Below are 15,292 nucleotides of genomic sequence, written 5' to 3' on the forward strand. Positions count from 1 at the left end.
TAATCATAAGTGGCTGTGTTTTCCCAGCCTGAGTCAATGATGACAACCCAATGTCATGAAGAGAGGTGATGACATCAAAATAAGCCTGTAGGTGTAAGCTGAGGCCCGCCCAGGAAGACAGGGTTACAGGAGGTTCTTTAAGTCTTTGGACACCTCTTGGGGGACTTGCCTGAAGTACTCAAATGGCCTTGTCCTTTGACACCTTCTGAGAAATTTTCAAAATCCTTGTTCTCCTTTGCTGGGAAACACTGCTTACTAACAATCACTAAGTCTTTTACCCAACTTGTGTACAATCTGCATGGCATCCACATTGCTTATGCCCCTGTCTTTTTGGTGTTTTGCAGTCATGTGGCATGCCTTCTTGGAGCCAAAACAATCAGAGATGTCAGGTAAGTGGAATCATCTGTGCTAATGTCTTCCCTTCTCTATAGCTTGTGCCTTTGTGTATTACAGTGTGAGGCTCAGCCAAACTCAAGTGCTTAAGGATAGCTAAACAATAAATCCAAACACGCCAGAAGATTTTCGATTGTGGGTTAAGTTCTACCATGTAGACATATACATTTACGAGGGTACAGGAATTTTCTTAAAATCTGATTATTCCTAGCCCCATTAATAGGAGCCACCCTTGATGCAATAAGAGGATAACTAACTGCTGAACATGGAATCTGCATCTTCCTTGCTCACCACATGAGCAGTTACAGGATCTCAACAGAGGCTTCCAAACCTGTTCTCAGGACTCTCTTTAAGATGACATGGGAACCAAGAAACAGAGCCTTGATTACTGAGACAAAAGTAGTCTATAAAAATCCACCATTGCCAACCACCACATGATGTCTTGACAAGGGACCAAAAGTCTAGCAAATTTTCCCAAAATCTTCATTCCAGAGGGAATTTACTTATGGGTGTTAGTTGAACTTGTCTGGGTTGCATGGAAACAATTCCTTCCCAAAGTCCTTCAAAGTATTGGATTCTCTTCTTGCTAAACTTCACCCTTCAACCATCCTCAAAAAAACTTGCCAGGCATGGATTTTTTCATAGGTCAAGCCTTATCTTGTGGAACCTGACACCACTGGCCTAAATGCCAACTTGCCTCAAGTTAGATTCAGGAACTAGGGTCACCTTTTCAGTATCATGGTACTGCAATACATTAAGCCTTAAGACATATGCTTCCATGGCAGAACATTTGTCACTATCCACTCTGCCTCTGACACACTGCAGAATGCAAGAAAAGGTGTTTCAAAATGACTTGAGACATTCAGTTTAGACCTTGCAGGTGAATGATCCTTCCCCTCAAGGTAGAATGAGAAACTCACAACATCCTTTAAACAGACTCTAAAATCTCTGTGAGGTTGTCTGTATACTGTGCTTTTTAAAATAACTTGAGGAGCTCGAGCAAAGTATTGGCACGTCCAGAGAGTTGAGGTTAAAGGCATATATGCACTGGCTGCTTTTTCTGGATAAAGAATTAAGCCTGTCTTGGGACAAGTTGCTACTTTGTGTTTTCCATGTTTCTTGTAGCAAATTAGCCAAGAGAGCTTTTGGGGGTGGGGCTTCTTCATAGACAAGTGGCTGTAGATAGGAATTGTGAGAGAACATACTTCATGATCAGCTGTGCCCTTGACACTCTTAAGAATTCTGAGATACTGGAGTATGGAAATGGGCTTCATTAATGAGAGTACTTACACAAATTCTCTCTCCATAAATTTTGAAATAAAGAAGGGCAATCATGAGCCTTGACATCTTGATCTTTCCTCCTACAGAGAAGTCAATTTTCAAGCTTACAAAGAAGGTTGCCTTGAGTCCTTGGAAGACCATTGGATGCTGCAGCTCTCTCCATTTCCATGGGCCCTTTTCTAACATGGAGGCAGTGTTGGTGAGCCTGGTAAGAACTGGGTCTGGGTGATATAGTAATCATAAGTGGCTGTGTTTTCCCAGCCTGGGTCAATGATGACAACCCAATGTCATGAAGAGAGGTGATGACATCAAAATAAGCCTCCAGGTGTACGCTGAGGCCCGCCCAGGAGGACAGGGTTACAGGAGGTTCTTTAAGTCTTTGGACACCTCTTGGGGGACTTGCCTGAAGTACTCAAATGGCCTTGTCCTTTGACACCTTCTGAGAAATTTTCAAAATCCTTGTTCTCCTTTGCTGGGAAATACTGCTTACTAACAATCACTAAGTCTTTTACTCAACTTGTGTACAATCTGCATGGCATCCACATTGCTTATGCCCCTGTCTTTTCTGGTGTTTTGCAGTCATGTGGCATGCCTTCTTGGAGCCAAAACAATCAGAGATGTCAGGTAAGTGGAATCATCTGTGCTAATGTCTTCCCTTCTCTATAGCTTGTGCCTTTGTGTATTACAGTGTGAGGCTCAGCCAAACTCAAGTGCTTAAGGATAGCTAAACAATAAATCCAAACACGCCAGGAGATTTTCGATTGTGGGTTAAGTTCTACCATGTAGACATATACATTTACGAGGGTACAGGAATTTTCTTAAAATCTGATTATTCCTAGCCCCATTAATAGGAGCCACCCTTGATGCAATAAGAGGATAACTAACTGCTGAAAAATGGTATCTGCATCTTCCTTGCTCACCACATGAGCAGTTACAGGATCTCAACAGAGGCTTCCAAGCCTGTTCTCAGGACTCTCTTTAAGATGACATGGGAACCAAGAAACAGAGCCTTGATTACTGAGACAAAAGTAGTCTATAAAAATCCACCATTGCCAACCACCACATGATGTCTTGACAAGGGACCAAAGGTCTAGCAAATTTTCCCAAAATCTTCATTCCAGAGGAAATTTACATATGGGTGTTAGTTGAACTTGTCTGGGTTGCAATGGAAACAATTCCTTCCCAAATTCCTTCAAAGTATTGGATTCTTTTCTTGCTAAACTTCACCCCTCAACCATCCTCAAATAAAACTTGCCAGGCATGGATTTTTTCATAGGTCAAGCCTTATATTCTGGAACCTGACACCACTGGGCTAAATGTCAACTTGCCTCAAGTTAGATTCAGGAACTAGGGTCAACTTTTCAGTATCATGATACTGCAATACATTAAGCCTGAAGACATATGCTTCCATGGCAGAACATTTGTCACTATCCACTCTGCCTCTGACACACTGCAGAATGCAAGAAAATGTGTTTCAAAATGACTTGAGACATTCAGTTTAGACCTTGCAGGTGAATGATCCTTCCCCTAAAGGTAGAATGAGAAACTCACAACATCCTTCAAACAGACTCTAAAATCTCTGTGAGGTTGTCTGTATACTGTGCTTTTTAAAATAACTTGAGGAGCTCGAGCAAAGTGTTGGCAGGTCCAGAGAGTTGAGGTTAAAGGCATATATGCACTGGCTGCTTTTTCTAGATAAAGAATTAAGCCTGTCTTGGGACAAGTTGCTACTTTGTGTTTTCCATGTTTTTTTGTAGCAAATTAGCCAAGAGAGCTTTTGGGGGTGGGGCTTCTTCATAGACAAGTGGCTGTTGATAGGAATTGTGAGAGAACATACTTCATGATCAGCTGTGCCCTTGACACTCTTAAGAATTCTGAGATACTGGAGTATGGAAATGGGCTTTATTAATGAGTGTACTATCACAAATTCTCTCTCCATAAATTTTGAAATAAAGAAGGGCAATCATGAGCCTTGACATCTTGATCTTTCCTCCTACAGAGAAGTCAATTTTCAAACTTACAAAGAAGGTTGCCCTTGAGTCCTTGGAAGACCATTGGATGCTGCAGCTCTCTCCATTTCCATGGGCCCTTTTCTAACATGGAGGCAGTGTTGGTGAGCCTGGTAAGAACTGGGTCTGGGTGATATATAATCATAAGTGGCTGTGTTTTCCCAGCCTGGGTCAATGATGACAACCCAATGTCATGAAGAGAGGTGATGACATCAAAATAAGCCTGTAGGTGTACGCTGAGGCCCGCCCAGGAGGACAGGGTTACAGGAGGTTCTTTAAGTCTTTGGACACCTCTTGGGGGACTTGCCTGAAGTACTCAAATGGCCTTGTCCTTTGACACCTTCTGAGAAATTTTCAAAATCCTTGTTCTCCTTTGCTGGGAAACACTGCTTACTAACAATCACTATGTTTTTACTCAACTTGTGTACAATCTGCATGGCATCCACATTGCTTATGCCCCTGTCTTTTCTGGTGTTTTGCAGTCATGTGGCATGCCTTCTTGGAGCCAAAACAATCAGAGATGTCAGGTAAGTGGAATCATCTGTGCTAATGTCTTCCTTCTCTATAGCTTGTGCCTTTGTGTATTACAGTGTGAGGCTCAGCCAAACTCAAGTGCTTAAGGATAGCTAAACAATAAATCCAAACACGCCAGGAGATTTTCGATTGTGGGTTAAGTTCTACCATGTAGACATATACATTTACGAGGGTACAGGAATTTTCTTAAAATCTGATTATTCCTAGCCCCATTAATAGGAGCCACCCTTGATGCAATAAGAGGATAACTAACTGCTGAACATGGTATCTGCATCTTCCTTGCTCACCACATGAGCAGTTACAGGATCTCAACAGAGGCTTCCAAGCCTGTTCTCAGGACTATCTTTAAGATGACATGGGAACCAAGAAACAGAGCCTTGATTACTGAGACAAAAGTAGTCTATAAAAATCCACCATTGCCAACCACCACATGATGTCTTGACAAGGGACCAAAGGTCTAGCAAATTTTCCCAAAATCTTCATTCCAGAGGGAATTTACATATGGGTGTTAGTTGAAGTTGTCTGGGTTGCAATGGAAACAATTCCTTCCCAAATTCCTTCAAGTATTGGATTCTCTTCTTGCTAAACTTCACCCCTCAACCATCCTCAAATAAAACTTGCCAGGCATGGATTTTTTCATAGGTCAAGCCTTATCTTGTGGAACCTGACACCACTGGGCTAAATGTCAACTTGCCTCATGTTAGATTCAGGAACTAGGGTCACCTTTTCAGTATCATGGTACTGCAATACATTAAGCCTTAAGACATATGCTTCCATGGCAGAACATTTGTCACTATCCACTCTGCCTCTGACACACTGCGGAATGTAAGAAAATGTGTTTCAAAATGACTTGAGACATTCAGTTTAGACCTTGCAGGTGAATGATCCTCCCCTCAAGGTAGAATGAGAAACTCACAACTTCCTTCAAACAGACTCTAAAATCTCTGTGAGGTTGTCTGTATACTGTGCTTTTTAAAATAACTTGAGGAGCTGGAGCAAAGTGTTGGAATGTCCAGAGAGTTGAGGTTAAAGGCATATATGCACTGGCTGCTTTTTCTAGATAAAGAATTAAGCCTGTCTTGGGACAAGTTGCTACTTTGTGTTTTGCATGTTTCTTGGAGCAAATTAGCCAAGAGAGCTTTTGGGGGTGGGGCTTCTTCATAGGACAAGTGGCTGTAGATAGGAATTGTGAGAGAACATACTTCATGATCAGCTGTGCCCTTGACACTCTTAAAGATTCTGAGATACTGGAGTATGGAAATTGGGCTTTATTAATGAGAGTACTTACACAAATTCTCTCTCCATAAATTTTGAAATAAAGAAGGGCAATCATGAGCCTTGACATCTTGATCTTTTCCCTCACTAGAGAAGTCAATTTTCAAAGCTTACAAAGAAGGTTGCCCTTGAGTCCTTGGAAGACCATTGGATGCTGCAGCTCTCTCCATTTCCATGGGCCCTTTTCTAACATGGAGGCAGTGTTGGTGAGCCTGGTAAGAACTGGGTCTGGGTGATATATAATCATAAGTGGCTGTGTTTTCCCAGCCTGGGTCAATGATGACAACCCAATGTCATGAAGAGAGGTGATGACATCAAAATAAGCCTGTAGGTGTACGCTGAGGCCCGCCCAGGAGGACAGGGTTACAGGAGGTTCTTTAAGTCTTTGGACACCTCTTGGGGGACTTGCCTGAAGTACTCAAATGGCCTTGTCCTTTGACACCTTCTGAGAAATTTTCAAAATCCTTGTTTCTCCTTTGCTGGGAAACACTGCTTACTAACAATCACTAAGTCTTTTACTCAACTTGTGTACAAGTCTGCATGGCATCCACATTGCTTATGCCCCTGTCTTTTCTGGTGTTTTGCAGTCATGTGGCATGCCTTCTTGGAGCCAAAACAATCAGAGATGTCAGGTAAGTGGAATCATCTGTGCTAATGTCTTCCCTTCTCTATAGCTTGTGCCTTTGTGTATTACAGTGTGAGGCTCAGCCAAACTCAAGTGCTTAAGGATAGCTAAACAATAAATCCAAACACGCCAGGAGATTTTCGATTGTGGGTTAAGTTCTACCATGTAGACATATACATTTACGAGGGTACAGGAATTTTCTTAAAATCTGATTATTCCTAGCCCCATTAATAGGAGCCACCCTTGATGCAATAAGAGGATAACTAACTGCTGAACATGGTATCTGCATCTTCCTTGCTCACCACATGAGCAGTTACAGGATCTCAACAGAGGCTTCCAAGCCTGTTCTCAGGACTCTCTTTAAGATGACATGGGAACCAAGAAACAGAGCCTTGATTACTGAGACAAAAGTAGTCTATAAAATCCACCATTGCCAACCACCACATGATGTCTTGACAAGGGACCAAAAGTCTAGCAAATTTTCCCAAAATCTTCATTCCAGAGGGAATTTACATATGGGTGTTAGTTGAAGTTGTCTGGGTTGCAATGGAAACAATTCCTTCCCAAATTCCTTCAAAGTATTGGATTCTTTCTTGCTAAACTTCACCCCTCAACCATCCTCAAATAAAACTTGCCAGGGCATGGATTTTTTCATAGGTCAAGCCTTATCTTGTGGAACCTGACACCACTGGGCTAAATGTCAACTTGCCTCATGTTAGATTCAGGAACTAGGGTCACCTTTTCAGTATCATGGTACTGCAATACATTAAGCTTAAGACATATGCTTCCATGGCAGAACATTTGTCACTATCCACTCTGCCTCTGACACACTGCAGAATGCTAAGAAAATGTGTTTCAAAATGACTTGAGACATTCAGTTAGACCTTGCAGGTGAATGATCCTTCCCCTCAAGGTAGAATGAGAAACTCACAACTTCCTTCAAACAGACTCTAAAATCTCTGTGAGGTTGTCTGTATACTGTGCTTTTTAAAATAACTTGAGGAGCTCAAGCAAAGTGTTGGCAGGTCCAGAGAGTTGAGGTTAAAGGCATATATGCACTGGCTGCTTTTTCTAGATAAAGAATTAAGCCTGTCTTGGGACAAGTTGCTACTTTGTGTTTTGGCCATGTTTCTTGGAGCAAATTAGCCAAGAGAGCTTTTGGGGGTGGGGCTTCTTCATAGACAAGTGGCTGTAGATAGGAATTGTGAGAGAACATACTTCATGATCAGCTGTGCCCTTGACACTCTTAAGAATTCTGAGATACTGGAGTATGGAAATGGGCTTTATTAATGAGAGTACTTACACAAATTCTCTCTCCATAAATTTTGAAATAAAGAAGGGCAATCATGAGCCTTGACATCTTGATCTTTCCTCCTACAGAGAAGTCAATTTTCAAACTTACAAAGAAGGTTGCCCTTGAGTCCTTGGAAGACCATTGGATGCTGCAGCTCTCTCCATTTCCATGGGCCCTTTTCTAACATGGAGGCAGTGTTGGTGAGCCTGGTAAGAACTGGTCTGGGTGATATATAATCATAAGTGGCTGTGTTTTTCCCAGCCTGGGTCAATGATGACAACCCAATGTCATGAAGAGAGGTGATGACATCAAAATAAGCCTGTAGGTTGTACGCTGAGGCCCGCCCAGGAGGACAGGGTTACAGGAGGTTCTTTAAGTCTTTGGACACCTCTTGGGGGACTTGCCTGAAGTACTCAAATGGCCTTGTCCTTTGACACCTTCTGAGAAATTTTCAAAATCCTTGTTTCTCCTATTGCTGGGAAACACTGCTTACTAACAATCACTAAGTCTTTTACTCAACTTGTGTACAATCTGCATGGCATCCACATTGCTTATGCCCCTGTCTTTTCTGGTGTTTTGCAGTCATGTGGCATGCCTTCTTGGAGCCAAAACAATCAGAGATGTCAGGTAAGTGGAATCATCTGTGCTAATGTCTTCCCTTCTCTATAGCTTGTGCCTTGTGTATTACAGTGTGAGGCTCAGCAAACTCAAGTGCTTAAGGATAGCTAAACAATAAATCCAAAACACGCCAGAGATTTTCGATTGTGGTTAAGTTCTACCATGTAGACATATACATTTACGAGGGTACAGGGAATTTTCTTAAAATCTGATTATTCCTAGCCCCATTAATAGGAGCCAACCCTTGATGCAATTAGAGGATAACTAACTGCTGAACATGGATCTGCATCTTCCTTGCTCACCACATGAGCAGTTACAGGATCTCAACAGAGGCTTCCAAGCCTGTTCTCAGGACTCTCTTTAAGATGACATGGGAACCAAGAAACAGAGCCTTGATTACTGAGACAAAAGTAGTCTATAAATATCCACCATTGCCAACCACCACATGATGTCTTGACAAGGGACAAAAGTCTAGCAAATTTTCCCAAAATCTTCATTCCAGAGGGGAATTTACATATGGGTGTTAGTTGAAGTTGTCTGGGTTGCAATGGAAACAATTCCTTCCCAAATTCCTTCAAAGTATTGGATTCTTTTCTTGCTAAACTTCACCCCTCAACCATCCTCAAATAAAACTTGCCAGGCATGGATATTTTCATAGGTCAACCCTTATCTTGTGGAACCTGACACCACTGGGCTAAATGTCAACTTGCCTCATGTTAGATTCAGGAACTAGGGTCACCTTTTCAGTATCATGGTACTGCAATACATTAAGCCTTAAGACATATGCTTCCATGGACAGAACATTTGTCACTATCCACTCTGCCTCTGACACACTGCAGAATGTCAAGAAAATGTGTTTCAAAATGACTTGAGACATTCAGTTTAGACCTTGCAGGTGAATGATCCTTCCCCTCAAGGTAGAATGAGAAACTCACAACTCCATTCAAACAGACTCTAAAATCTCTGTGAGGTTGTCTGTATACTGTGCTTTTAAAAATAACTTGAGGAGCTTGAGCAAAGTGTTGGCACGTCCAGAGAGTTGAGGTTAAAGGCATATATGCACTCCTGCTTTTTCTAGATAAAGAATTATGCCTGTCTTGGGACAAGTTGCTACTTTGTGTTTTCCATGTTTCTTGGAGCAAATTAGCCAAGAGAGCTTTTGGGGGTGGGGCTTCTTCATAGACAAGTGGCTGTAGATAGGAATTGTGAGAGAACATACTTCATGATCAGCTGTGCCCTTGACACTCTTAAGAATTCTGAGATACTGGAGTATGGAAATGGGCTTATTAATGAGAGTACTTACACAAATTCTCTCTCCATAAATTTTGAAATAAAGAAGGGCAATCATGAGCCTTGACATCTGATCTTTCCTCCTACAGAGGAAGTCAATTTTCAAACTTACAAAGAAGGTTGCCCTTGAGTCCTTGGAAGAACCATTGGATGCTGCAGCTCTCTCCATTTCCATGGGCCCTTTTCTAACCTGGAGGCAGTGTTGGTGAGCCTGTAAGAACTGGGTCTGGGTGATATATAATCATAAGTGGCTGTGTTTTCCAGCCTGGGTCAATGATGACAACCCAATGTCATGAAGAGAGGTGATGACATCAAAATAAGCCTGTCAGGTGTACGCTGAGGCCCGCCCAGGAGGACAGGGTTACAGGAGGTTCTTTAAGTCTTTGGACACCTCTTGGGGGACTTGCCTGAAGTACTCAAATGGCCTTGTCCTTTGACACCTTCTGAGAAATTTTCAAAATCCTTGTTCTCCTTTGCTGGGAAACACTGCTTACTAACAATCACTAAGTCTTTTACTCAACTTGTGTACAATCTGCATGGCATCCACATTGCTTATGCCCCTGTCTTTTCTGGTGTTTTGCAGTCATGTGGCATGCCTTCTTGGAGCCAAAACAATCAGAGATGTCAGGTAAGTGGAATATCTGTGCTAATGTCTTCCCTTCTCTATAGCTTGTGCCTTTGTGTATTACAGTGTGAGGCTCAGCCAAACTCAGTGCTTAAGGATAGCTAAACAATAAATCCAAACACGCCAGGAAGGATTTTCGATTGTGGGTTAAGTTCTACCATGTAGACATATACATTTACGAGGGTACAGGAATTTTCTTAAAATCTGATTATTCCTAGCCCCATTATAGGAGCCACCCTTGATGCAATAAGAGGATAACTAACTGCTGAACATGGTATCTGCATCTTCCTTGCTCACCACATGAGCAGTTACAGGATCTCAACAGAGGCTTCCAAGCCTGTTCTCAGGACTCTCTTTAAGATGACATGGGAACCAAGAAACAGAGCCTTGATTACTGAGACAAAAGTAGTCTCTAAAAATCCACCATTGCCAACCACCACATGATGTCTTGACAAGGGACCAAAGGTCTAGCAAATTTTCCCAAAATCTTCATTCCAGAGGGAATTTACATATGGGTGTTAGTTGAAGTTGTCTGGGTTGCAATGGAAACAATTCCTTCCCAAATTCCTTCAAAGTATTGGATTCTCTTCTTGCTAAACTTCACCCCTCAACCATCCTCAAATAAAACTTGCCAGGCATGGATTTTTTCATAGGTCAAGCCTTATCTTGTGGAACCTGACACCACTGGGCTAAATGTCAACTTGCCTCATGTTAGATTCAGGAACTAGGGTCACCTTTTCAGTATCATGGTACTGCATACATTAAGCCTTAAGACATATGCTTCCATGGCAGAACTTTGTCACTATCCACTCTGCCTCTGACACACTGCAGAATGCAAGAAATGTGTTTCAAAATGACTTGGAACATTCAGTTTAGACCTTGCAGGTGAATGATCCTTCCCCTCAAGGTAGAATGAGAAACTCACAACTTCCTTCAAACGACTCTAAAATCTCTGTGAGGTTGTCTGTATACTGTGCTTTTAAAATAACTTGAGGAGCTCGAGCAAAGTGTTGGCACGTCCAGAGTAGTTGAGGTTAAAGGCATATATGCACTGGCTGCTTTTTTCTGGATAAAGAATTAAGCCTGTCTTGGGACAAGTTGCTACTTTGTGTTTTCCATGTTTCTTGTAGCAAAGTAGCCAAGAGAGCTTTTGGGGGTGGGGCTTCTTCATAGACAAGTGGCTGTAGATAGGAATTGTGAGAGAACATACTTCATGATCCAGCTGTGCCCTTGACACATCTTAAAATTCTGAGATACTGGAGTATGGAAATGAGGCTTTATTAATGAGAGTACTTACACAAATTCTCTCTCCAATAAAATTTTGAAATAAAGAAGGGCAATCATGAGCCTTGACATCTTGATCTTTTCCTCCTACAGAGAAGTCAATTTTCAAGCTACAAAGAAGGTTGCCCTTGAGTCCTTGGAAGACATTGGATGCTGCAGCTCTCTCCATTTCCATGGGCCCTTTTCTAACATGGAGGCAGTGTTGGTGAGCCTGGTAAGAACTGGGTCTGGGTGATATATAATCATAAGTGGCTGTGTTTTCCCAGCCTGGGTCAATGATGACAACCCAATGTCATGAAGAGAGGTGATGACATCAAAATAAGCCTGTAGGTGTACGCTGAGGCCCGCCCAGGAGGACAGGTTACAGGAGGTTCTTTAAGTCTTTGGACACCTCTTGGGGGACTTGCCTGAAGTACTCAAATGGCCTTGTCCTTTGACACCTTCTGAGAAATTTTCAAAATCCTTGTTCTCCTTTGCTGGGAAACACTGCTTACTAACAATCACTAAGTCTTTTACTCAACTTGTGTACAATCTGCATGGCATCCACATTGCTTATGCCCCTGTCTTTTCTGGTGTTTTGCAGTCATGTGGCATGCCTTCTTGGAGCCAAAACAATCAGAGATGTCAGGTAAGTGGAATCATCTGTGCTAATGTCTTCCCTTCTCTATAGCTTGTGCCTTTGTGTATTACAGTGTGAGGCTCAGCCAAACTCAAGTGCTTAAGGATAGCTAAACAATAAATCCAAACACGCCAGAAGATTTTCGATTGTGGGTTAAGTTCTACCATGTAGACATATACATTTACGAGGGTACAGGAATTTTCTTAAAATCTGATTATTCCTAGCCCCATTAATAGGAGCCACCCTTGATGCAATAAGAGGATAACTAACTGCTGAACATGGTATCTGCATCTTCCTTGCTCACCACATGAGCAGTTACAGGATCTCAACAGAGGCTTCCAAGCCTGTTCTCAGGACTCTCTTTAAGATGACATGGGAACCAAGAAACAGAGCCTTGATTACTGAGACAAAAGTAGTCTATAAAAATCCACCATTGCCAACCACCACATGATGTCTTGACAAGGGACCAAAAGTCTAGCAAATTTTCCCAAAATCTTCATTCCAGAGGGAATTTACATATGGGTGTTAGTTGAAGTTGTCTGGGTTGCAATGGAAACAATTCCTTCCCAAATTCCTTCAAAGTATTGGATTCTCTTCTTGCTAAACTTCACCCCTCAACCATCCTCAAATAAAACTTGCCAGGCATGGATTTTTTCATAGGTCAAGCCTTATCTTGTGGAACCTGACACCACTGGGCTAAATGTCAACTTGCCTCATGTTAGATTCAGGAACTAGGGTCACCTTTTCAGTATCATGGTACTGCAATACATTAAGCCTTAAGACATATGCTTCCATGGCAGAACATTTGTCACTATCCACTCTGCCTCTGACACACTGCAGAATGCAAGAAAATGTGTTTCAAAATGACTTGAGACATTCAGTTTAGACCTTGCAGGTGAATGATCCTTCCCCTCAAGGTAGAATGAGAAACTCACAACTTCCTTCAAACAGACTCTAAAATCTCTGTGAGGTTGTCTGTATACTGTGCTTTTTAAAATAACTTGAGGAGCTCGAGCAAAGTGTTGGCACGTCCAGAGAGTTGAGGTTAAAGGCATATATGCACTGGCTGCTTTTTTCTAGATAAAGAATTAAGCCTGTCTTGGGACAAGTTGCTACTTTGTGTTTTCCATGTTTTTTGTAGCAAATTAGCCAAGAGAGCTTTTGGGGGTGGGGCTTCTTCATAGACAAGTGGCTGTAGATAGGAATTGTGAGAGAACATACTTCATGATCAGCTGTGCCCTTGACACTCTTAAGAATTCTGAGATACTGGAGTATGGAAATGGGCTTTATTAATGAGAGTACTTACACAAATTCTCTCTCCATAAATTTTGAAATAAAGAAGGGCAATCATGAGCCTTGACATCTTGATCTTTCCTCCTACAGAGAAGTCAATTTTCAAGCTTACAAAGAAGGTTGCCCTTGAGTCCTTGGAAGACCATTGGATGCTGCAGCTCTCTCCATTTCCATGGGCCCTTTTCTAACATGGAGGCAGTGTTGGTGAGCCTGGTAAGAACTGGGTCTGGGTGATATATAATCATAAGTGGCTGTGTTTTCCCAGCCTGGGTCAATGATGACAACCCAATGTCATGAAGAGAGGTGATGACATCAAAATAAGCCTGTAGGTGTACGCTGAGGCCCGCCCAGGAGGACAGGGTTACAGGAGGTTCTTTAAGTCTTTGGACACCTCTTGGGGGACTTGCCTGAAGTACTCAAATGGCCTTGTCCTTTGACACCTCTGAGAAATTTTCAAAATCCTTGTTCTCCTTTGCTGGGAACACTGCTTACTAACAATCACTATGTCTTTTACTCAACTTGTGTACAATCTGCATGGCATCCACATTGCTTATGCCCCTGTCTTTTCTGGTGTTTTGCAGTCATGTGGCATGCCTTCTTGGAGCCAAAACAATCAGAGATGTCAGGTAAGTGGAATCATCTGTGCTAATGTCTTCCCTTCTCTATAGCTTGTCCCTTTGTGTATTACAGTGTGAGGCTCAGCCAAACTCAAGTGCTTAAGGATAGCTAAACAATAAATCCAAACACGCCAGAAGATTTTCGATTGTGGGTTAAGTTCTACCATGTAGACATATACATTTACGAGGGTACAGGAATTTTCTTAAAATCTGATTATTCCTAGCCCCATTAATAGGAGCCACCCTTGATGCAATAAGAGGATAACTAACTGCTGAACATGGTATCTGCATCTTCCTTGCTCACCACATGAGCAGTTACAGGATCTCAACAGAGGCTTCCAAGCCTGTTCTCAGGACTCTCTTTAAGATGACATGGGAACCAAGAAACAGAGCCTTGATTACTGAGACAAAGTAGTCTATAAAAATCCACCATTGCCAACCACCACATGATGTCTTGACAAGGGAACAAAGTCTAGCAAATTTTCCCAAATCTTCATTCCAGAGGGAATTTACATATGGGTGTTAGTTGAAGTTGTCTGGGTTGCAATGGAAACAATTCCTTCCCAAATTCCTTCAAAGTATTGGATTCTTTTCTTGCTAAACTTCACCCCTCAACCATCCTCAAATAAAACTTGCCAGGCATGGATTTTTTCATAGGTCAAGCCTTATCTTGTGGAACCTGACACCACTGGGCTAAATGTCAACTTGCCTCATGTTAGATTCAGGAACTAGGGTCAACTTTTCAGTATCATGGTACTGCAATACATTAAGCCTTAAGACATATGCTTCCATGGCAGAACATTTGTCACTATCCACTCTGCCTCTGACACACTGCAGAATGCAAGAAAATGTGTTTCAAAATGACTTGAGACATTCAGTTTAGACCTTGCAGGTGAATGATCCTTCCCCTCAAGGTAGAATGAGAAACTCACAACATCCTTCAAACAGACTCTAAAATCTCTGTGAGGTTGTCTGTATACTGTGCTTTTTAAAATAACTTGAGGAGCTCGAGCAAAGTGTTGGCACGTCCAGAGAGTTGAGGTTAAAGGCATATATGCACTGGCTGCTTTTTCTAGATAACAATTAAGCCTGTCTTGGGACAAGTTGCTACTTTGTGTTTTCCATGTTTTTTGTAGCAAATTAGCCAAGAGAGCTTTTGGGGGTGGGGCTTCTTCATAGACAAGTGGCTGTAGATAGGAATTGTGAGAGAACATACTTCATGATCAGCTGTGCCCTTGACACTCTTAAGAATTCTGAGATACTGGAGTATGGAAATGGGCTTCATTAATGAGAGTACTTACACAAATTCTCTCTCCATAAAGTTTGAAATAAAGAAGGGCAATCATGAGCCTTGACATCTTGATCTTTCCTCCTACAGAGAAGTCAATTTTCAAGTTACAAAGAAGGTTGCCCTTGAGTCCTTGGAAGACCATTGGATGCTGCAGCTCTCTCCATTTCCATGGGCCCTTTTCTAACCTGGAGGCAGTGTTGGTGAGCTGGTAGAACTGGGTCTGGGTGATATATAATCATAAGGC

The 15,292-nt window shown here is 42.1% G+C and overlaps 8 non-coding genes across 8 annotated transcripts; all 8 read left to right on the forward strand.

The window, feature by feature from the left end:
• The first annotated feature begins 30 nt into the window (after nt 1-30).
• On the forward strand, nt 31-107 carry LOC117701384 (small nucleolar RNA SNORD115). The gene has a single exon (XR_004605722.1). It is a non-coding gene; the product is annotated as a small nucleolar RNA SNORD115 (small nucleolar RNA).
• Nucleotides 108-1,938: 1,831 nt separating this feature from the next.
• LOC117701386 (small nucleolar RNA SNORD115) lies at nt 1,939-2,015 on the forward strand. The gene has a single exon (XR_004605724.1). It is a non-coding gene; the product is annotated as a small nucleolar RNA SNORD115 (small nucleolar RNA).
• Nucleotides 2,016-3,851: 1,836 nt separating this feature from the next.
• On the forward strand, nt 3,852-3,928 carry LOC117701367 (small nucleolar RNA SNORD115). Its single transcript, XR_004605706.1, has one exon. It is a non-coding gene; the product is annotated as a small nucleolar RNA SNORD115 (small nucleolar RNA).
• A 1,834-nt stretch (nt 3,929-5,762) lies between these two features.
• Nucleotides 5,763-5,839, forward strand: LOC117701369 (small nucleolar RNA SNORD115). The gene has a single exon (XR_004605707.1). It is a non-coding gene; the product is annotated as a small nucleolar RNA SNORD115 (small nucleolar RNA).
• Nucleotides 5,840-7,675: 1,836 nt separating this feature from the next.
• LOC117701377 (small nucleolar RNA SNORD115) lies at nt 7,676-7,753 on the forward strand. The gene has a single exon (XR_004605716.1). It is a non-coding gene; the product is annotated as a small nucleolar RNA SNORD115 (small nucleolar RNA).
• A 1,833-nt stretch (nt 7,754-9,586) lies between these two features.
• Nucleotides 9,587-9,664, forward strand: LOC117701375 (small nucleolar RNA SNORD115). The gene has a single exon (XR_004605714.1). It is a non-coding gene; the product is annotated as a small nucleolar RNA SNORD115 (small nucleolar RNA).
• Nucleotides 9,665-11,497: 1,833 nt separating this feature from the next.
• On the forward strand, nt 11,498-11,574 carry LOC117701370 (small nucleolar RNA SNORD115). Its single transcript, XR_004605708.1, has one exon. It is a non-coding gene; the product is annotated as a small nucleolar RNA SNORD115 (small nucleolar RNA).
• Nucleotides 11,575-13,408: 1,834 nt separating this feature from the next.
• On the forward strand, nt 13,409-13,485 carry LOC117701372 (small nucleolar RNA SNORD115). The gene has a single exon (XR_004605710.1). It is a non-coding gene; the product is annotated as a small nucleolar RNA SNORD115 (small nucleolar RNA).
• Nucleotides 13,486-15,292: the final 1,807 nt, after the last annotated feature.

The sequence above is a fragment of the Arvicanthis niloticus genome (assembly GCF_011762505.2).
Source record: "Arvicanthis niloticus isolate mArvNil1 chromosome Y unlocalized genomic scaffold, mArvNil1.pat.X SUPER_Y_unloc_6, whole genome shotgun sequence".
In the NCBI taxonomy this organism is placed as follows: Eukaryota; Metazoa; Chordata; class Mammalia; order Rodentia; family Muridae; genus Arvicanthis; species Arvicanthis niloticus.